Raw genomic sequence first — 24,143 nt, 5'->3', positions numbered from 1 at the left:
TATGTGCATACCTTATAAACTTATAAGGTGACTGAAAGCTTCTCTCTTTCACTGCAAACATTTTATTTATTTAAATGCATTCATAAATTTCTTAATATTTTTAAAAATAAATTTCTTAATGTTTGAAAAAAGTGGCATACTGTACATAGGTAGAGGGGTAAAGGTAAAGGTAAAGGTAAAAGGGACCCCTGACCATTAGATCCAGTCGTGACCGACTCTGGAGTTGTGGTGCTCATCTCGCTTTATTGGCCAAGGGAGCTGGCGTACAGCTTCCAGGTCATGTGGCCAGCATGACTAAGCCGCTTCTGGCGCACCAGAGCAGCACATGGAAACGCCGTTTACCTTCCTGGGGATTCGAACCGCCGACCTTCTGATTGGCAAGTCCTAGGCTCTGTGGTTTAACCCACAGCGCCACCTGCATCCCAGGTAGAGGGGTATATGACACTAAAACAACCTAAAATACAACCTAAGAATCTATAAACATGCAATATAAAAACACGTAAAATAATGTAAAACAAAATTTGGGGGGCATTTAAGCACCTGATTGTGTGGGTCAGGGAAAGCCTGGGCAAAAAGATACATCTTTTCAAGATGTCTGAAACGACTGGTGGTTGCTGCTTCATGTATGGCAGAGGGAATTGCATCCCCCAAGGCACCAGCACTGCTGTTTTGGTGTCATCACCTTGTGATATTATGCAAGGTGCTGTCCCATAAGCAAAATTGCCCCAGATGATCTAACAGATCATGCAGGTCTGAACATGGGCAGGTAGTATTTCAGGTAAACTAGTTCTGAACTGTTCAGGTCCTTATGCGTTAACAAAGCAAAGGATGGAGGGAAAATTCAATTCAGCATACATTTAAAGCCAGCTCTCTCAAATCAGCGCTTTCTGAAGCAATATATGAATAGAAACACAAGTTGTATTTTGCACCTATATGAATTTTGTGAGGCAGTTCTCTGACCAAACAAAATACATATAAAGTGTGCATAAAATGAATATATTAGCGAAAATAACATACACAACTTAGGTAAAAATGCTTGCAAAAATGTGTACGTTTCTAGCCCTTGTAATTTGTGTTTGTTTGTTAATATTCAAAATTCATATGCACACTTCCATTATGGGTGGAAATGTAACACAAATAGCCGTTAGCTGTGGATGAATGGCATCCATTGTTGGTTCTGCTCCTACTGCTAGTTCAGAGAAGCAGCCATCTTTCCATAGGCAAAGTTTGGGAATCCTGACAAAAAAGGTAACATTAACTACCAAGATGGGGAAGCTGGTGTCCTCCAAACCTTGTGGGGCCCCAAGGCCCATCTTCCCTGACCCCAGCTAGTTCTATACAGTGACCAGTTGGACATGATTGATGGTTTTCACAATCTTTTACTTCCTAGGAAATAATCCTACCTGTTCTGTCAAGCCTTTTAAGATAATCAGTGCTGCTCTTCTTTTGGTGTTTTTATTTTATTTTGTATCTTATTGATATTTTCCTCTACAATGGTCTATTACCATGATAATTAGCATCTACATACTTCAACTCTCCAAAGTGGTTAATATATATCACATCCAAAGTGATATATATATATATATAATAAATCTTTATATAATAAATATATATAATAAATATAATAAATCCTTATGAGGGCAAGGATGGGGGACTTGTTTCCTGTCATACCTGACCTTTGCCCATGATGGCTGGGTCTGATGGATTTCAGCAACATCTGGATGACCACAGGTTCCCCATCCTTGAATTAGAGAGTTTCTGACAACCTGGATAGGCAATCAGTCCTTTTTTTTTCTTTACTGGCACCTTGAGCAACAACTATCCACTTTCTCTGTTCATCTGCTCAGTTTCCAACACTCCTCTGCTGTGCTGGCAAACCTCTATTAAACGTGAGGGAGCAATGTCACCTTAGATTTGTAATTAATCCGGCCCTTGATGTCTTCTCATTTTCCTTTTTATTGTTTTCCATTTACCTCTAGGACTTTGCTTTATGTGGTGAGCTCAGATGTATGAATCCAAAAATAAAAGAATAACTGTTGAATGAGCTGATGGTGAAATTAGATCCCTCAAAGCTGACATGTGGAATTGCTGTCAAACAAAAGATTTTATCTACCTCATTCTGCATTAGGTGTCATGCCAATCATCTCCAGATGCGGTGCTTGTATCAAGAAGAAATGAACGCAAAGAATGCCTCTGAAGCTTTCTTCTCCTTCTTCTTATATAGACTCTTTGGCTAAGTATGCTGTATATTTCTGGTGCTTTGCAGCTGCCTGCTTTTTGCAGTTCACTGCCAATATTTGATCATGCCAAAACGTCTGTGATTTTCTCCTCATGGAGAAGAAATTCAATATTTGCTCTTGCAGTTCTGTGAACAAATCTCTGAAAAAGCAATAATTTGTGCAACCTATTTCACAATCCCAAATATCGCACAGCAAGGATTCAGATCAGCCAGTCTAAGCCTGCAATCCTATACCAGCTTACCCAGAAGTAAACCCCGCTGAGCTCAATGGGACCTAACTCTGAGAAGACATGTTTAGTATTGTACTGCCAGTCTCTGGGCTTTTGAACTGGGAATAGTGAACAATTAAATTTGGAATTTCTTTTCATTGGGCAAAACACACAAACATCTGTTTCATATTGGTGTACTGTTCCAGCTTAAGAGAGACCATAAAGTTCTTGCCTAGCTTCCTGATTGATGTGTACTCTAAGCCATCTATGGTACCACCTTTCCAAAGAACACAGGGCTTAACATATTAGTCACACAACAGCCTTGCGAAGAAGCATAATGTGAGAGAGAATGTATTCCCCAAAGTTGCTCAGCATCAATGAATTGAGAAGCAAATGAAAATGTGTATCCAAAGTAAACCTTATTGTGGGCTTTATATGCCTTCACAAAATGACATTGAATTCCTATTAATCAATTTCATCTTGAAGGGTTAGTGCAATCTGAAACCCATGAGTCTACAAAGAAGAAAATTGGTGTGTGTGTGTGTGCAAATTAGCACGTTCCAAACAATTTATCTGAAACTGTTAGTTTGGGAGAGACTCGGTATTGAAAACAGTAACAAAGAGCCTTCCAGGCCATTCACAGAGCACTGAAGAGGCCTTTTTGATCAACATACACATTATGTTAATTGCATGTACGCAACCAATGTGTGCTGCTTCAAAATATGTAAATAGCCACCACGAGCATCAGGTGGCAGGAATAAACCCTAGGATGTGAAAGGGTTTTGAAAAACTTCTTCCTCACCTCCTGCTGAAAAATGCTTTCCCACCCCAAACCAGTCATGGAAATTATGACTATTCTCAGAGAGATGCTTCCATTGGTGCCAATAGCCAGCTTCAGGGAGATTTCTTTCAGGGCCACAGTAGGGCAAATACTTAACCCATCCCTATCCCCTTGTGTCACAGTCTTGATCTCACACCCTCCCAGTGGCAGCTAATAAAAAAAGAGAGAAAACTTCATGCTTTTTTTTTTTTTACTACCTAACTAATTAACACACACACACACTATCAGACTGTGTTGCCCCAGTCCACTCTGGGCAGCTTCCAACAGGATATACAAAATATACAAAGACAAAACAATCACACATTAACAGCTTTCCAACAGAAGGCTGCCTTCAGATGTCTAAGGAAGGTTGTATGTTTATTTATTGATTTGACATCTGATGGGAGGGCACCACTACCCAAAAGTCTCTCTGCCTGGTTCCCTATAACTTCACTTCTCACAGTGAGGGAACCTCCAGAAGGCCATCAGAGCTGGACCTCAGTGTCCGGGTTGAACAATGGGGATGGAGACATTTAGGGCTTTGAAGGTCAGCACCAACACTTTGAATGGTGCTCAGAAACCTGCTGGGAACCAATGTAGGTCTTTTAGAACAGGGGTTATATGGTCCCAGCAGCCGCTTCCAGTCACCAATCTAGCAGCCACATTCTGAATTAATTGAAGGTTTCTAAGTCTCCTTCAAAGGTGCTGTATACAAAGTGCTGTATACCATTTTTATCCTCATTGGCTTTTCCAGCCTTACCAAATTGTTCTTCAGCTACTTTTACAACGACAGTAAAGCAGGACAAGGCAAAACTTCCTTAGAAAATTTCTCTAGTTTTTTATATCGTTAGCCTGAGCATGTAACTTAAATCTCACTTCAGGTTTGGCCTTAAGCAATTGGTATCATCTTTCAAAATTGCCTTTGCTGGGGTGTTAGAAATGTCAGCATTCACTTTCAATGTTGAAAGTGTTTCAGTACTGAATATTTCCAAAACTGAGTATGTTCCTTCTGATTCTGTTGTGCTACAGGTTTGCAACAGTTCTTGCCATATCTGGCACAAAGTAAGCAGGGAAGAGCAGGCAAAAGCACAGAATTGGGCTTTGGCAGTGCAATCCTGTAATGTCTACTCCAAAGTAATTCTAATGTGGTCGAATGGGACTTTCTTCTAGCTTTGTGGATACAGGATTACAGCACTAGTTATAAAGTAATTTTTACGTCAATCTTTAGCTAAAAGGGTGTGGGAAAAGTTGGCTGTGTTTCAGTTATCTTATTGTTACGGAAAGTGTGAATTTGGTAGATTCACATTTGTCTCCCACCCCTATGTATGGGGCAACTTCGGCATGTGAGTGGGACACACAAAAATGGTGACCTGGGTTCTCCGTGTGAACACAAAAACATTGCATATACAGTGGTACCTCGGGTTAAGTACTTAATTCATTCTGGAGGTCCGTACTTAACCTGAAACTGTTCTTAACCTGAAGCACCACTTTAGCTAATGGGGCCTCCTGCTGCTGCCGCGCCGCCGGAGCACAATTTCTGTTCTCATCCTGAAGCAAAGTTCTTTACCTGAAGCACTATTACTGGGTTAGCGGAGTCTGTAACCTGAAGCGTATGTAACCTGAAGCGTATGTAACCCGAAGTACCACTGTACACTGTGTAAAAGAATGAAAATTTACTACCCCAACCTTCTCTCTCCCCCCTCTCTCTCCCTGCCTCTCTTCTTCCCCAACCTTATACTGTCTATAACACTTGTGTCTTACATCAAATACAACTGATCTGTAGAAAAGCTTCTATGAACAGGAAACAGAGACACTGTATGTACTTTATTAATTCAAGGAAACCTTTAATAAAAAACATGTTTTTAAATATATTTAAAAAATTGTGACCCAAGAGTGGTTTCTGCCCAACTATAAGCCCTCACTTTGTCTATGTTGCAATTAGGAGCTGAACACAAGAGCTGGCAGCAGGGCAGGACAATGTTGAGGAAATATTCTCTTGCACAACTGTTTCTTGTCGCTGAAGGTGCCGCCACCTTTTATGGCTGCCCGGGCAGCTGGCCAACCAATGCCCTTTCAGCTAGCGAGGCGCGCCTTCAAGAGCAGGCCTCTCATTGGACAATTTAAAATGCAAGAGCTGGCGGGAACTCCAGCCAGCTACGCAGGTGACCAGGGAATTCCCCAACTGCCGCCTGGCTGCCCAGGAATGGTGACCAAGTGTGAGGATCTGCAACTGCCACCCATCCAGAGGAAGGGGTAAGTATCCATTTCTGTCCCTGGAGAGGCAACTTTCCCCATTCCATTTTAGTTAAAGGCTGATGCACAAATGACCTCATAAATGGAACTTGCTGAATACAATCTTGATCCATTTTGTGCATTAAAACTAAGTAATTCCACGTGAAATGTAATTAACGGTGGCATATGATGATGACCTTTCAGCTTGGTGAACAACTTTACCTCAGCAGCCAGATTTCTGTGATGCCATTAAGAAGCAGAAAGTTGACAATTATTTTATTTATGTTTATATTTTTACCACCAATCTGGATGTTATTGGTGTTTTCTGCCTCTCTTAATGGTGAAAGGTTTGCAAACTCTGAAAATCTTTTCGGAGCTATTTAATGTTTATTCACATTATGGGGGCGGGGGAGTTCTCATTGTGTTCTACGCATATTTATAATCTATGTGACAGTTCTTGCTTTTAAAGAAATGTCTATATGCAATTTTTCATATTTTTATTACAAATTACGTCTGTGTGATCCAATTACGACTTTGTTCCCTAACCATAAGGGAATAAAAGTATTAATTGGGTCTTGTGTACTCAAGTGAATTTAATGATGCTGTTTGTACTACAAGAACATACAGCTTTTCAAATCAGTTTATTTGTTCAAGAAAAGAAATTACACACACACATATTTCAGTTCATAGCAATTAAAGAAGCTTGGGGAACATAGTACAAAAGCAATCCCATTAATAAAGTGTTGACATGTGAATTAGAGGAAGTTGGAAATTGTAATTTATTTAGCTCTATTTATTACAATAAATGTGCTTCCATGGCAGGTGATACACTGAATGAAAGAATGCATTAAGGGAGTGGGGATTAAAACTGAAAGACAGCACATTGTGATCTAGAAAAAAGGAAATGCCATGGCTATTTCATCTTATTTGAAGGAAAGGCATTTGGCATAGTCTGGAAATAGAGACTTGTGTATAGAAGGAGGCTTCCACAAGTGCAGTTGATGTAGATTCAGATGTTGACTTGGAGGCACATTTCCAGAAGCATTCTCATATTTATGAGGACATAACAAAGGGGGCAATCCTATGACAAGATTTTCCAGGATGAGTGCATCTCTAGATCAGCCAGGCTCCAGCTAGTGTTATGTGGCTGGATGTCAGAGACTGGGCAGAGGAGGAATGCTATTGACTGCCTCCCCAGCCTGATGCTTCCAGAGAAGAAGATAGTTCATAATTACAACAGGGGTTGGAGGGAGATCACAGCTCAGAGGCAGATGAGGGGAAAAGCTGGGAAATAATGGGAGAGGAGGAGGAGGAGGAAGAAGAAGAACCAGGAGATAGACAGCTGATGGACTCAGTGTCTTTAGAAAGCATTTCAGACCCTTCCCTCCCAGAACACGGCAGGCCTTGAAAGTAGGAGAGCAGAGAGCTCAAAGGCTAAAGGCACTTTTCAGCACCCGTAGCAATGACTCATGAGGAAGTGGGAGGAAATGAAGGGGTGGGGCTTCATTCAGAGCAACACCAAAACTACCAGGAGCCTACATGCACAAAACATTTATGACAACGTGTTTAGTTTCCTATTCAAATCTTACCTTGGCCTTGAGTGGCCAGATACAAAAAAGGATAGGGGCCCTGCACCATTAATGATGAGGAGTGGTTGGTGGTTCCAGCTGGAGAACCCTCTAGGGAAGCCCCAGAGGAGTAAGGCTCAGAGCCAGGGAAGTGGTGATGGGACACTGAGGATAGGTCAGTGGATGAAGAGGTCAGATGGTCTTGCCAAGGTGTAGCTTTAAGGATCCTTGGGAGACATCCAGCTGGAGAGAAGACCCAGAGGAAAGTAGGCGGTGCAGATTTTCATTGTGGGGGCCAGTCTTCTCCTGAGGTTCCTCTGCTTGTACGCTGTTTTCTCGAATAAAGAATTAATTTTATGGCTCATCTCTGAGTCTCCATGCTGACTTGCAGCTGAACCAGCCCTGACAGCTGGTCACACTACCCTAAAACATCCTTTAGTGCCATTAGGTTAAGTCACTATTCACTGTGACCTAATTGGAGGGCAATTGTAAGCATAGCTGAGAACCAATTTATAATATAAATTCCTTATGTGTCTCTGCCGATTGCTCATGCAAATATTTGCTGTCTAAATGCTAATACATGTGGGTATTTGCATGCACCTAAAGGTTTGGTTGCCAGTGGAATGCTTCTGGGGTGCAAAGCTGTGCACATCAAACTCATGTGCTTGTCATTATCTTTAAATGGAAAGGTGAGTGACAACTATTTGTTTGTGCCATTTCAGGCAACCAAACAGACAAGTGTGATGCCTGGAGAATATTTTTTCACAAAGTCCTTGTGAAACAATTGGTTCTCTTTAGAATTACCAGCTATTGAAATAGCCTCCATCCCTGCAGTTTTAATAGCTGCATGGTCTGCAGTAAGTAGGATGCTGTGGAAACCTGAACCTGCTGGTGTCTGCTAATGAAGCGAACATTAAAGACAGAAGAATAAGCCATCTATTCTCCTCTCCAGTCAATTGACAACCAGAGGTTCTCTTGTCATCAGTTGCCATTTGTGAATTCATGAGTCTATATTGAGACAATTCTTGATCAAGGTGCAATGGTGGACTGTGTGTAAGTTTTTGTTCCATCCTTTTCATTACATTCCTGATCAGGTGTGTGTGCGTTAGTAATGGGCTTTTTACCTCAGAGCTCTTGTAACATTTTCCCATTCCATTCCCCACCCACCCACAACAATTCATTTTGGTGTCTCCTGTAGGACTAAGCCCCATACTAGCCGTGACAGGTTCGGATGGCAACCTTCAAGACTAAGCTCTGATTCACAGCTAAGCCAAGCCCTCTTCAGCTATTCTTAATTTTGGCTGTTGAAGTGGCATGGGGCTGCATCCACCATCCCCACTCCTCCCTCTTTCCACTCCCTGTGGTGAGTGGAAAAGTCTGAAGGGATTGTAGATGCAGTCCTCCCTGCAGTCAGGAACCCTGATCATAATGCCCAGGGAAGGTCAGAGGTGAGGTGGTCCCACCTCAGATGGAATATTCATTCATGTATTCATTTTTATGGGTTTCAGAAACCCATTTTTAATGGGTTTCAGAAAGTTAATTTGGAGGTGTTGTATTATGACTTGCAAATGTCAAACACATTAAGCGTCTTAGGTCATGAAAGTTTGAATAGTCTATGGTTTGGGGAAGAAGAGATACCAAAAGGTACAACATACTATACTGTAAGGATATCTGTATAGGGATGTCGTAAATTTCATTGGACGCTGTTGCTAAAAATCATTTTATTAGTTTTAACTTTTCCTCTTTGCTGGTAGTTTTGATGCAGGTGAAGTATTTTATTGTTAGATTAACTAATATGAACTGCTGAATTGGTTAATATGGGGCTAACACTGATATTATTGGTAATGGATATTGTTAGCTAACGTAGGAGTATATTTTGTGCTTACTTCTAGCAGGTTATGTTAGAATATCACAACAATTTTTAGAATGTCAATAACTTTAAACAATTTCAAAGAAAATTGTCAACAAAATGCAGCCAAAAAGAATCTGTCTTGCTTTGAAATGAACAAACATATTCATGATTTTTGTAACACCCATCTTACATATTCGATAATTGGAGAAGGTTTGTGGGTTTGGTGGGCCCGCTTGAGCCCATCAGTTCTCAATCACCAACTCACCCTCTAAAGCTGCCACTGGCTTTTTATCAAATTAGGAAGGATTTGATCTCTGCTATTCCCTTGAACTTTTTGGATGCATTTAAACAAGAAGTCCCTCTCCCCAACTCCTGGAATGTACTATATGTTTAGGACAAAAGTGGCCACAAACAGCAGAATAATTGACCAAAAAGAGGACGAATTTAAACTGTTGTGTTTCATCCATTTTTTAACTGACTTTTCTGAAATTTGAACAGAGTAGACTCTTAACATTTAAGCTCGTTGTTTAGTCATTTAGTCATGTCCGACTCTTCGTGACCCCATGGACCAGAGCTGGCCAGGCACTCCTGTCTTCTATCATTTAAATACTCTATGTCACATTCTGCATAGGTTGGGCATTTGCAGGAGGGGGGCAATGTGAGAGTACTTATGCTTTATAATGGCTGAGTCAGATTGACATATCTGGTTTAACTATACAAATACAGCAGTACCACATGCTGCAAAATACTCTCCCACCCCCAGTTCAATACATTTTGCAATGTGTCTTGCATGTAGAGGAAGCTGCACTACAAAAGCAGAATATATTTCCTAAACTAAAGATGTTCGCACAGGAGAATATGAATGGCTATAATTTGATTATCTCAAAAAATGTTATAAATCAGAACTATACTTTTGTATTTATCACAATATTTCCCCCTTGAAAGTGCACACCCTATGTTGATTTCATTCAAAGGCATCATTTATTCAGTCTGATAGCACCCTTGATGTCAATAAAGCCAGACAAATATACAAATCAAATAGGCTTTTAAAACCATTAAAAACAGAGTAATGTAAATTTCCAAGACAAATACATTCAGGGAAATAAAGACAATCACTATGCCTTCTGATTAAGTGGTCTGGTACAGATAGAAATGCATGTAAAATGTCTTTTGCTTCATCACATTGCATACAAAATAGCAAAACTAGAATATCCGCTGAATGCCGTTCAGTGGAATGGGCAACATCTTTTGTATTTGAGGGTGAAATTAGAAAACAGTTCAAATGTTCTGAAAGCAGGGCTGCAAGCTAACTTGCATGAATCTGCATATAGATCATCAGTATAATATGCCTGGTAGGGTGGATGCAAGCCATCACTCCAGATTCTCATAGTAGACTAAAAGCACAAGCTAAAAATATAGCTGCTGCAAACTGGAAAGTGCTCATTTTTAATATCTTCTGAGCTTGTTTTAGATAATTCAGTGCCTCCCAGCCTCAGTTTCCTGTCTGTAATGTGAGAATTATAGTAAGGCTGCTCCAAACAGTCTACAGTTTAATTTTTTAAGTCTTCTTTCCTATACTCCCCAATATCCTTTGTATTGCACATTCATGATGATTTGTGCCCTTCAGGGTTGTCACACATGGTCCCTTTGAAAACTTTTCAACACAGGTTCTGCTTGCAAATTTTTGGAGTGGTTACACTACTTCATTCCCAGTTAGTGCACATCCCATAACGTCCCACTGAATCCTTCTATACCACAATGTTCTGCTTTATTTTTATCCTTTTTGTTGTTTGATAGCCACCCATCACCCCTCGACCAGCAGTGATGAAGTAGCATTAGGGAAGTGAGGGAGGTCTGTAGGAGACACATGAACTCATCTTTGCATGAATGCAGACAGACCTCAGCGTTCCCAAATGCACAGGGGGTTCTGCTGATGTCCCACCCCCAAAAAGTGAAATCCCTTTGCAATCCTTGCTCATTCAGCATGGGGAGGTCAGGGGCTGATGTGTGTGAGGGTGCAAACACCACTTGACCACCCTCTCCCCTAATGCACTCCACTTACCATTTGAGGGCAAAGAATGGGGTTATAACTGATCAGATAACTGATCAAAGAATGGGGTTATAACTGCCTCATTGCTCATTACCCTAGTGGGTAAACTGGAACTCCTGGAATCTTGCATTACTGTGGAGATTGAAGTGGAATGTAATATTGAATATTTTAAAAAGTAATTCCGCTCTCCCTTAAGCTCTATGGTCACTACCAACTGAAAGATCTGCAAAACTTCTGAGTTGATCCACCTGGCACATGAACCTTTGTCTCTGAGATTCTGCCTTGAATCTGAAAGAAGTCTCTGACTAATTCTATCCCAAAAACGCCTTAGATCAGTGTTGTGTTTCAAAGGCTTTAAAGGAAACAGTGGCTTCTATTTTTGCAGAATTCATCTGCAACAAAGTGTTCTAATTGAAATGTGACACCTATCAGCTTAGTTTTTCCAACAGCATAACCCCATAACCCCCAAACAAATGCAAACAAGATTTTTATTTTTAATGTGAGTTCATTTCCTTCACACCATATCTACTCATTTCCATTCTTCCTTTCTGCATTTAGCTTTGCAACCTTAAAGTAATGGTTGCAAAACTACTCTGGGGATTGTTGATGACATAGGTGCTAGCAATCAACTTCTCACACAGTTAGGTTTCCCTGCTTCAAGCTCACTTGCTCCAAAATCCTGCAGAACTGGAATCAAACCATAGCCAAATAAGCTGAATTTTCTTCCTCAGAGAAAGAGGGGTGGATTTCAAATGCCATACTTTTGGTAGGGTGTTTTCAGTAAAAACAGAATAAAGCACAAGCTGTAGGAGCAATAAAATCAGTTCAGCAAACTATAAAACCATAAAACCATCCATACAAACTCTAAAAACAATGAAACCATTTCATAAAGTATAAAATTGATCTTCCATAAAGGACTGGGCTAAACCTCAGGGAAAGCCTCTCTAAACAAAAATGTCTCCAGTAGGCAGTCATATTTAGTTTAAGATGTTCATGAACGAAGATTTTTTAAAACTCTTTACCTTTCCATTGAAGTTATTCTTGAGACAGGCAGAGGCTTGTCAAGCTCAATAACTCAAAAAACCCATTGATTTCAGTGGGGGAAAGTGGTATAGGCTTAAGAGGTACCAAATTTTGATTAGATGGATGGTTTTCAAACTTTGTAACCTTCAAGCACACTTTCCGAATTGATTTGTCTGCTAAGAAGCCTCTGCACGTTGCAGAAAATCCTGGACCATTTTTCCAAGGTAGCCAATGTGTTGTTCTCCAGATGGTGCAGGACTAGCACTGCCGTCTTCCATGCCCATTGGTCATGCTGGCTGGGGCTGCTGGAAACATCTAGAGAACACACTTGATTATCCCTGATCTAGGTACAGTTTATGAAGGAAACTGTCCAAGCACACAGAGCCTCACCAACACCCTGCAGCTGCAGATTGGTATGGCACTGGACCAACCCAAACCCATTTCATGGGAGTCGGCCAGTGTTGAACCTTGCTGTGGTGCAAGCTAAGCAAGCAAGATCTCACTGGGTGACCACTGGGTGATCTCACTGGGTGACCAGGCAGATACCCCAACCTGAGCTTGGGAGTGCCCTGGTTAATCTTCCCCTCAGGCACTTATGGGCCCCCTCTATACTGTGTTGATCTTTCCCAATGCCATTTCTGCTCTCAACAAACAATGTTATTCTGCCTAACAAAGGAAGGCCATAATTTCATCATGGGAAAGGTGGGGAAAAGACCCCCAACCAAGTGGACAGAAAAAAATCATTTCCAGCCCTGTCAACCAGCACCCCAAAATTGATCAGTGAAGGCTCTAAATGGAGGGAGGGAGGGTGGGGCGCTATTGAGTCAAAAGGGCCCTGAGCTCCAGGGCAAGCAGCCTTATATAGGCTTCCTGCCCTGCTTTGCAAGGGCTCTTGGGATAGCTTGTCCAGCATTTTGCTGCAATCTATGGGCACCTGTGCCACTGGGCAAAGGCACCCCACACTTATTGGGTGTGGAATGAGTCTAATTACACACAGCTTCTGCCCATCTGATTTGTCTCAAATGCAGCCGTGTCCAGATTCAGTTGCTGGGTAAAGTCTATAAGAGAGGACTAGATTGTCAAGATCACATTCTTCATGTGGGGCTTCATGTAGTGACTTGCTTCTCTTTAGAGACCCTTAATTATTTCCCATGTATAATAAATGCTCTAATTTCAGTAGATGCCTCCTGTTGAGTCACTCAAGATGCATCTCATTTATGCGTTTCTGATAATCAGCCACCTGTGTGATCCAGCAAGACTTTTGGACATGATTTCATATTTGCATTTCATATAGTATAAATCACTGCAGAGTCAGAAGGAACTGAAGCAGAGACCTTTCGGTCTCCAAGCAGTATCATTGCCAGCTGAGGCAAGTAGGCTTATTCATTTAAATTAAAAGCAGAGGACGTTCATCCAAACATTCTGTTTCAAACATAAGAAGTATGTGGCTTCTTATTTTTTTCTATGTGTTTTCCTTATCAGTCCCCACTTTTCTTCTGAATCTTATGTAACTCACTGTTGATTCTCAAACTTAATTATTTTTCCTTTATCCTCTCCAGGAGTTGGCAATGCAATATGAGGGGGCACTCTTTGAGAGCCACGGTTGTACCCTCCTCCCCCTAATTAAACAAGAAATATGGACTAAACTAGGAAAACTGTGAACCCCTTGGCTAGTATTCCACCAAATCTGCATTTTTTTGCCAACTCAGTTACCAGTAAGGCAGCCGCAAGACCATTAACCCTGTTTAAAAGACTTGTAATATCTGTAGAAAAACAAGGCCCAGGACTAACATCTACAATCTCTAAATTTTTACTCAATGCTTCAGTGGGTTCACTTTACCCTGTTTAACACCAGTGGGGAAGAGATATTAGATATGAACTTGACCCAGGTCAACAGAATAGAATTTGAATCATTTAAATCCATTTTGGCGAGCAACAGAAAATTCACCCTAAAAGTCCTACATAGCTGGTACCTAACCCCCTAGGAAGCTGGCAGTGATCCATCCTGGTGTTTCACCACATTGCTGCAGGGCCTGCCCCACATCCAATACATATTTCTACATGTGGTGGAAAGATATACCGTATTTTTCGCTCTATAAGACACACCACACCACAAGACACACCTAGTTTTTGGAGGAGGAAAACAAGAAAAAAAATATTCTGAATCTCAGAAGCCAGAACAGCAAGAGGGATCACTGTGCAGTGAAAGCAGCAATCCGTCTTGCTGTTCTGGCTTCTGGGATAGCTGCGCAGCCTGCATTCGTTCCATAAGACGCACACACATTTCCCCTTACTTTTTAGGAGGGAAAAAGTGAGTCTTATAGAGCAAAAAATACGGTATATCTCCACGTGCTATTATTCCGAAAATACAATGATTAATAAATCTTTACAGATTGTGTAAATGCATTATAAGTATCATTATATTTATTCATACATAATTTGTGTCTAAAAGCAATCCATTAATATATTGGAAGCATTGTCATGTTTTCTATCCATTGTTCAAAGGAGGGCATAGTATTATCTTTCCCATGAATCAGTCTTATGCATGTAGTGGGGGTATGGAGGGGTGTGGGGAGAACCCTGGGCTTTTAAACCAATCAGCAGCCAGAATGGGAATGGGAATTGGTCCATTAGTGCGTGTAGACTCGCTCATGTGATCCATCCACTGCTTTTTTCACAGTAGATGAGTCACATAATCGGAGCCTATTCTCAGAACAATTTATGTGTGAACATTGTGTAAGAAGTAATATAAAAGTTCTCTCTGTGATGTTGTTCTAGTTACGATGGCACATTTACACATGAAAGTCATTGTTTGATAAGATAGGCATCATGTGATGAATGAGCATGTATATGTAAACCAGACCATGGAGCATTGTACTTCAGATTTTGCCTATTTCGGAGATGTCAGGCTTCAGGGACTCAGCTTCCTACCCCACTTCGGCTGTAGATAAGCAGAACAAAGTGAAAGGAGTCTCTTACCAGTTAGAAATTTTAATGATCACAGCGAGAGAACAAATAATCTATTCCTTGGAATGAAGGTGCTCCCAATTAAGGGTTCCACCCACTTCCTCCCTTGCCACCCGCTTCACTTCTGCATCTTGCAACCTGATCTCGCAACCACTGAGCTTTCTGTGCTGCCACCTTGTCTGCTCTCCTTGACCTTGGGCTGAGCGGCTAGACGCTTTCCAGTGACAGTGAGTCTGTTATCTCTCTCTCTCTCTCTCTCTCTCTCTCTCTCTCTCCAAGTTTTCCTCCTCCTAGCTGTTCCCCACCCAGTACTTCCCAGCTTCTGCCTTTTGAACTATGTCCCTCTGCAAACCACAGTTCCAAATCTATACTACTTTGCTGCTCCTGGGAAGATTCAGGATTCTAATCAGGGGGAGGGGGAGGCTCCCACCATTCCTCCTCAGTGCAGCCCTCCTCAGCACGGTCCTTGAGAAGAGATAATCAATTTCAACGTTGGTGTGCAGGGATATAATTACATCTCCTTGATCCATACAAGGATTTCTCTCACACATACTCATGCTCACTTGGTATTATATACTTGATTTTATTACATCCAAAGTGCAAAGGGGTGGGGAGCTGGTGGAGCCAAACCAATAGGAGCTGCCCTGGAAATGAAACAGGCTCGCGTCTTGACTGGTATAAGTTGGTATAATCAGAAAAGTTAATGAAATCATTCCTTTTCTGCCCCCTTTGTTGAAAATGCTCCTCACAAAATTCTGGAATTGAATGGATTATAGCAAGCGTTTTCCTGCTGAAAGAAACACACAGGACAAGGCTTTTCTGATTGATGTAATACAAACATGGGGATGGACAACTTTATTTTATTCTCTTCCAGGTGTTGATCAGCTGGATTGTCCATTATTTATTATCAAAGAGGATACATAGCTCAGTGATGGTGCAGGTGTTTTGCATGCAGAAGGTCTCTTGTTTGATCCCCAGGAAGTCAAGTTTTTTTTAAAAAATCAAGTAAAAGAACTAGGAAAGGCCTCTGCTTCAGACTCCAAAGAGCCAATAATGTTCTGTTGCCATAAAGCAGCTTTCTAGTGTATTCCCATATGCCCACATTTATGAACTGATTCTAAAATTTATACTCTGCTTCCTATCCAAGAAAAAACAAAAAACAAGAGAGAAACTGTCATAGCAACTAACAAAAAAAAATCATTATTATGATGGGAATCAATTTCAACAGGAAGCTGCAGCCAATAAAAATAAAATTTAAAAGTAAACCAATAAAGAAAACTTACATCATAAAAATGTTAAAAGTCGTAAAATATTTACAGTCATTGACAGCCATAGACCCTAAAAGCAGCAAATGCAATTAATTAAGCAACTCTGGTCGCATTAAAAGCCAGTCAACAAAACCAGGCCTCCGCTTCTGTCAGCACTGCAGAGATCTTCACTAGGCCGTGATTAAGGCAGAGTGGATGTCCCCTCCTCTATTTCTGTAACATGGCTTGACTCTGATCAGTATTCAGCTCTGCCTGCCTTCCAGTTTAACTTGGAGAACTTGTAAAATTAATTTTGGCACTGGCACACTCCTAGGCTCCCACAAGTTTCAATTTGCCATCTTCCTGTCTCCCTTACAGGTAACTGGCATGCATGAGCATAAATATGCTCAAATTAAAGCCCAGTGCAAAAGGAAATCTTGATGTAATACTGCTCCATAAGAAAAGATTGCTTAATTCCAGATGGTGAAAATTTCCCAAGTAACATTACAATTGAGCATCTTAATTCAGATTGAGATGATTGAGTTGGCCAGGCAGGAGCACTTGAGGATAACCAGCAACATCCTTTTATTTTTGTAACTCTGTTTTTTGTCCATATATTATAATGATGCATTTGTAGTTATTAATGCTTTTGGGAAGTAAGAGCTGAGGTATAATTATTAGATGTGTCTGTCAAACAAGGGGTGCTAGATAAAAACTCTTTCCTGTCTGTCCATCATGCTGTCAGGGGCTTTGGGATTTGGAGTCTATCAACATCTGGAAGGTCATAAATTTTCCAGCCCTGCTGTAGAAGATATGGGGCCAACCAGACATTCCATAACAAACATATGCAAGGTTTTCCCAGTAGGGCTTTTGTTTTGTTTTCATGAAAGACAGCAAAGGGAGGCTGCTATTAAGGTTGAACAAAAGGTGATGCTTTACCCTTTCCCTACAAGACCATTTTTCAGCTTTAAAAACATCGTATTTTTAGATCTGTAAGCAAATCTGTTCTCTGGGTAATTGCTAGGAAAGATTTATGGCTGAGCATCAGGGAAATGTTTCATTTCAAAGCAAAGCCCATCATCAACATAATATTCAGTGGATTTTCTTCATGAATAACAACATGAAGACACCAACAGCTATGTTTATTTTTCTTCCTGCCCCCAACTCATCTAGAAGTTTGTCTAGGCTGGAAACATTTGAGAGATGGGGTTTTGGAGTGCTGGCGCTTTTGTCTTTAGTTTATCTGTTTGCAGGATGCAACTGCAATTTTCTTGTGCAATGAGGTGAAGCTAAAACAGCAATATGTATATTATTAGGCCAATTTCATACTCTGTTCAGGCAAATGTTGCCCCAACTTCAAAGGGAGCCTGGCCCAAGACTCTGCAGAACTAAGATTTAAGATTGCTGCTGCAGCCAACCACAGAACATGTTTATGATTGGCAAGCTTAAAAATTACAGCTGAAATGGTTCCTTCACCTGCTATCAACACACAAGCAATAGCTAGGAAAACAGAGGAAGTTGCCTTATAAGTTTGACCATGGTCAATCTAGGTTAGTACTGCCTTTACTGACTCATGTTCGCCATGCTTCACTCAAGAGGACAGTCTTTCCCTTCCCTACCTGGTGATGTGATGGAATGAAACTGGGACCTTCTGTACCCCACCACTGAGGTATGGAAAGATCAACATCTTCCCTCAATCTCCCTTGCTTTCCTTTTCCTCCTAATGCCCATGCCTCCTTGCATGCTTAAAATCCTGAGTTCTTACTGGCAAGCTAGACCCTTCTGTTGATGCAGAAGGCCCTGAAACTGTGTCAAGCACATCACAGTGCCCAAACATACGCTGCCCATTTCCCTCTCCCCCATCTTACCAGGACCATCAACATGTTGCTGCTGCCACAGTAGAACCTCTCTTGGGCCACAGAAGCTGCTGTGAATGTGCAGGACCATGAGAAATGTGAGTCCCCATAGCCTTATTGGTTTTCAGCATCTATGGATACCGCTGTACAATCTTGGGATAGTATCAGTAGGTGCTGGAGAGATCTCAGCAGCACCCAATGTGAGAGTACTCCACCACAGTAGCAAGTTTAAAGGAGAAAGAGCTTATGCTGGATGCTGAAACAAGAGTTGATTAGGATCAGGCCTAGCCCATGGCAGTATCTGTGTCTAGTTTTAATTTGGATCTTGGGGGTGCGTGTCAGGAGGCTGATGTCCAAGCACCAACACAGCTGTCCCTCTATTTTGGACTTTGCCCAGCTGTTACTTTTAGATCATTCATTCATAGTGTGCTTAATCTGTACAAATATTTGTGAGTGAAGATGAGAATGTAGATCATCAAACTCTGAAAGGTTTTCCCCACACACACCCTGAGTCATGTGACTTTCCCCCCTTCTCCAAGTGACACAAAATCTTCCTCCCACCCATTTCTGCACCCATGTCATGTTTGTCCATTAAACTTTAATTAGTTTAATGTTAAGTAAACATCCAGTGCGCTTCCAATGCCATAAATCTTATCTCAGCAGAGAATTTCGTGCAGCGGTTGAAGAAGGCAGGAGAGTCAGTACCTTTCAATGAAGAATCCTGGAGCAAGCACTTTGGAACTCAGGAAAAAACTTTATTTACAAAAGAAAAACCCTGGCGATAAAGCACACATGCTTTTATCTCCGGCATAAAGAAAACTTTACTCTAAACTTAACTCATATCAGCAAACACGCCCATGGCCACAAACTGAGTCTGCGAGTCAGGTCAGGGGGGGGGGGGGACACACACGGGTGAACTGACTATTTATACAAACTAACTCACATTCCTGGATGCTTAATGACTTCCAGCTGCTCAGTGATTAGAGCGACTTGTTACCTCTTAACCCTTTAGTACCAACAATGTTCAAAGTGACGGCACACTATAAGATCCATTTGAAACATTACCCGTGTCTCACTAGTCCAATGTAATTGTTTGCTTGCAGTGGTTTAGTGTTTGAAGAAAAGCTATCGTAAGTAGTGGACTGCACCGAGTTACCGTGTTCATACTAATGTTCTTGGATGGGTCTGTTAGCCAGAATCTGAGGACCTGTCAAAAAGCTCACCATAAGCCACTCATATGTACACACTGCAGTAGTGATTCAGTTGGAAATTATATTGGAGGTGAAAGCAAGTTTTGTCAAAGGATGCAGATTTATATTAAGAATCCATTGCTGGAATAGAGACCTGAGACACCAACAACACAATCCTATGCAGGTCTACTCTGAAGCAAGGCCCACAAGGTTGAATGGAGTTCACATTCTCCAAATAAAGCAGCTATGCTCCAAAGGCGATCTCACTTTGGCTCCCAGTTTCTGAGAATCATTTACACAACAACCCTGTCTTTGCTTCTCACTACCCAAGGGGACTGGCAGAGTCACCAACTGGAACTCTTCATTGTTTCATTTCCCCTCCAATTTTGTATTATTTTTACTGAGTGTTTTACACACATAGCTTATGGCAAGCTGCCCTCTGTATTACCTATGTGCATGTGCCACTACTCATCTTTTTGCCAGTTGCTCTCTTACCTCTACCTGATGTACGCAGGGCCAGTCCTCTCATTAGGCTGAGTGAAACAGGGTCTTTACATGATGCATGATGAGTCGGGGACGACGACAGCAAAGTGTTGGAGAAGTAGTGACAAGAGGACAGAGCTGCCTGAGTCTCACTGCCTGCTCTTCAAACCCTAAGCTTACCTTAGTTATACTGGAGGATGCTGTCTTGTCACCAGTGTGGGAACTAGATTCAACTGCCACTCTAGCTGGCTTCTGTACATGTTGTGGTATGGCACTATCTTGTCCTCTTTCCTGGATGGCAAAATGTCTTGGGCCAGCCCTGTATATGTACTTGTGTGCATTGATTAAATACACAACCATGCACACAAACAGAGAGAACTCTATGTTTATGTACAGTGTTACCTTGGTTCTCATACATAATCTGTTCCGGAAGTCCGTTCCAAAACCATAGAAAGTAATGCAAAATGGATTAATCCATTCCAGACTTTTAAAAATGACCCCTAAAACATCAATTTAACATGAATTTTACTATCTAACGAAACCATTTATCCATAAAATGAAAGCAATAATCAATGTAAAAGGTAAAGGAACCCCTGACCATTAGGTCCAGTCGTGACCGATTCTGGGGTTGCGGCACTCATCTCGCTTTATTGGCTGAGGGAGCCGGCATACAGCTTCCGGGTCATGTGGCCAGCATGACTAAGCCGCTTCTGGTGAACCAGAGCAGCGCACAGAAACACCGTATACCTTCCCGCCGGAGTGGTACCTATTTATCTTGCACTTGGACGTGCTTCCGAACTGCTAGATTGGCAGGAGCTCGGACAGAGCAACAGGAGCTCACCCCGTCGCAGGGATTCGAACTGCCAACCTTCTGATCGGCAAATCCTAGGCTCTGTGGTTTAACCCACAGCGCCACCCGCATCCCTAATAATCAATGTACTGTACTATAAAATAAATAAGACACTATTGTAGATGATAATTTTTTTTAAAAAAAATAAATCTTTTTTTACCTGCACTGATGATAGTCATTGTTTGGATGTAGCTGAACTGGCTTTGACACAGTCACAAAAACAAATTAGCCAAAAAAGCCTCAAAAACACAAAATGAATAGCAAAAACAAAAACGCCAAACTTAATCTGTTCCAGAAGTCTGTTTGACTTCCAAAATGTTCAAAAACCAATGCTCAGCTTCTGATTAGTGCTGGTGCCCAGGAAACATTAGCTGACAGCTGCGTCAGACATTCAGCTTCCGAAAAACATTTGAAAACCAGAACACTTACTTCCAGGTTTTTGGCATTTGGGAACCAAGGTGTTTGAGTACCAAGGCGTTTGAGAACCCAGGTACCACTGTATTTATACATATGGATGTACCTGGGTGTTTTGTTTGTGCCTATTTTGCCAAAGGGCGGGGGGAGTGCATGTGCAGTAAAACATTATACAAAATAAACAAGAATGATCATGTACGTATTATCACATCAATATTTTGGGGGGGTGGAGAGTGGCCCCCCCTTTTCTTCAGGGCTCCTTTGCCTGTATGATCTGCACAGCAAACAGAAACAAAACAGATGAAGTTTTTCCTGCCTTGCAGTCAAAGTTATTTCTATTCTGGATTTCTGCACAGCTACCCAGCTGCTGAAGACAGAGGAGCCCTACAGGGGAGAGAGATGGCAATTACAATTAATTACAAGAAGTAGTGTGATTGAGCCCTGAATCTGGTATGCTTAGATACTATTGTAATACAAGTAATATACTAAGTCATGATGGTACTTCAGAACCCAGCACAGATTAAAGTTATTTATAAATATATCCACTAAGTATAGGGCTGCCAAGTTTTACTACTGCAGCGAGAGAAATGTGGAAAGTTCCATTAATTTCTCTTCTTCCAGTCCCCAAGCAAGAAAGCAGCCTGAAGCCCAACTTTTGCTCCATCTACTCGGGATTGGTTTTCCTATTTATGAATCACCTTTCATCGAAGGTGATTTGCAACTGTACAGTTCAAAGCAATTTGCAACCATGCAATTTAAATAACTAAAAGCAAATTTAAAAACAATACAGAGAAACACCCAAGAAAAGAACCTAGTCCTTTCCCATTCAGCTGGAACAGTTTGTTGAAACAAGAACCTCTTCAGTGTTTCCTGAAACTACAAACAGTGGGCTATATTTCAACAGGGATGCTGTTGTATGTCAAGACCTCGAGACCCCCCCCCCCTTTTATGAATAATGAAACACACGGACTCCAGTATTTTGGGTTAATGGGATAATTAAGGTCACAATTTTATTGGTTACAGAATGTGAGTGATATTGCCTTAGGCACTGAAATTGAACTGACTATATCTGACTCCTGCCCGCCATGCAGGTAGTCTAGTAAGGGTCAATCACCAGTAGGGGGATGGAGACTTTTACCCCATGTGGTGGACTTGTAACAAAGTTAAGAACTTTTGGTAGATGATCTATAATGAATTAAAAAAAATATTTAAATACACTTTCCCCAAAAACCCAGAAGTCTTCTTGCTGGGTTTGATGGGGAAAGAGATCAAGAAATCGGATCAAAGACTGTTTATGTACGCCACAGCAGCGGCAAGAACCATGTTGGTCCAAAATTGGAAACTACAAGAAATTCCAACCATTGTGGAGTGGCAGGCGAAAATGATGAACTAAGAGGAATTAGCCAAGCTGACCGGCAAGATTCGGGACCAGGACGACCAGAGATTCATAGAAAGTTGGAGTAAATTTATGGTGTATTTAAAGGATAATTGTAAAACTTTAAAAACACTGGCAGGACTGAAATAACTCCTACAATGTAATAAATGAGAGATTCAGTATTTAAAATACATGATTTAAAGAAACAAGGGATACCTGTTGAAGGGAAGGAGAAGGGAAGAAGAAGTCATAAGCTCGGCAGAGCTAAAAGTATAGATGTGATTTGATGTATGGCATGAAACTGTGTTGAGAAAATAATAAAAATTTGTTTTCTTGAAAACACAGACATTTTGGACCTAGAAGGTTTCAACAATGTTTTTGGGTGGCATGCATATCTGTGGTATGATAAGGTCAAAGCACGTAAAGCATTTAAAAACCATATTGTCAGGAAAACATTGTTTAATGTCTGGACAAGATATAAGGACCTACTTGAAAATAAAACCCCAAGGTGGTTGTCACCGATGGAAGCGAAGGCTCAGAAAAAGCTCAATATGGAGGCCAAATGGCTGAAATATTGGGAAATTCTGGAACAAGAGGGAGATAAACTGAAATTGCAGAGCTTTGAAAAACTAAAAAACAAAGTGCGAGATTGGCTTCATTATTATCAAATAATGGAGGCATACAATTTGGACAAGAAAATTGGCTTCCAGGTGGAAAAATCAAAATTGGAAACAGAACTGTTAGATCCCAAAACTAAGACTCTGTCAAAGATGTATAACTTGCTGTTGAAATGGAATACGCAGGATGAAACGGTGAAATCTGCTATGATTAAATGGGCACAAGATGTTGGACATAACATTATGATGGCTGACTGGGAACAGTTATGGACTACAGGTATGAAGTTCACGGCATGTAACGCCTTAAGAGAGAATATTATGAAAATGATATACAGGTGGTACATGACACCAGTCAAGCTTGCAAAAATCTATCATTTGCCTGATAATAAATGTTGGAAATGTAAAGAAACTGAAGGTACATTCTTTCACCTTTGGTGGATGTGCCCAAGGATTAAGGCTTTCTGGGAGATGATCTATAATGAAATGAAAAAGGTATTTAAATATACCTTTCTGAAGAAACCAGAGGCCTTTCTCCTGGGCATGGTTGGCCAATTGGTGCCAAAGAAGGATAGAATTTTCTTTATGTATGCTACAACAGCAGCAAGAATACTTATTGCAAAGTATTGGAAGACACAAGATCTACCCACCCTGGAAGAATGTCAGATGAAGGTGATGGACTATATGGAACTGGCGGAAATGACTGGCAGAATCCGAGACCAGGGAGAAGAGTTGGTGGAAGAAGATTGGAAGAAATTTAAAGACTATTTACAGAAATACTGCAAAATTAATGAATGTTAGAATGATGTCGGAATGAAGTTAAGTGGTTTTAGCAGCAATGTGACAAAGGAGTATGTAAAAATGGATTGTTAACAGGTGAGAATGTAAAGTTATAATATATTAAGATAAAGGATTAAGATAAAAACAAAGAGGGAAAGGATTTGCTGAATTAACTAACTGAACTGGAATACAAAAAAGGGAGGTGTGAGGAGGTCAGGGAAACAAGTAAATGAAAGACAAGACATGGAAAGATTGATTTGTTTTTAATTGTTTTTATTTTTCTGTATTTTGTACTTTCTTTTTTTCTCTTTCCTTCTTTTTCTTATTTTTGTAACCTTTTCTGAAACTTTAATAAATATCATTTAAAAAAAAGA

The sequence above is a fragment of the Podarcis filfolensis genome (assembly GCF_964270895.1).
Source record: "Podarcis filfolensis genome assembly, chromosome: 7".
NCBI lineage: Eukaryota > Metazoa > Chordata > Lepidosauria > Squamata > Lacertidae > Podarcis > Podarcis filfolensis.
Note: the sequence above shows the minus strand (reverse complement) of the source record.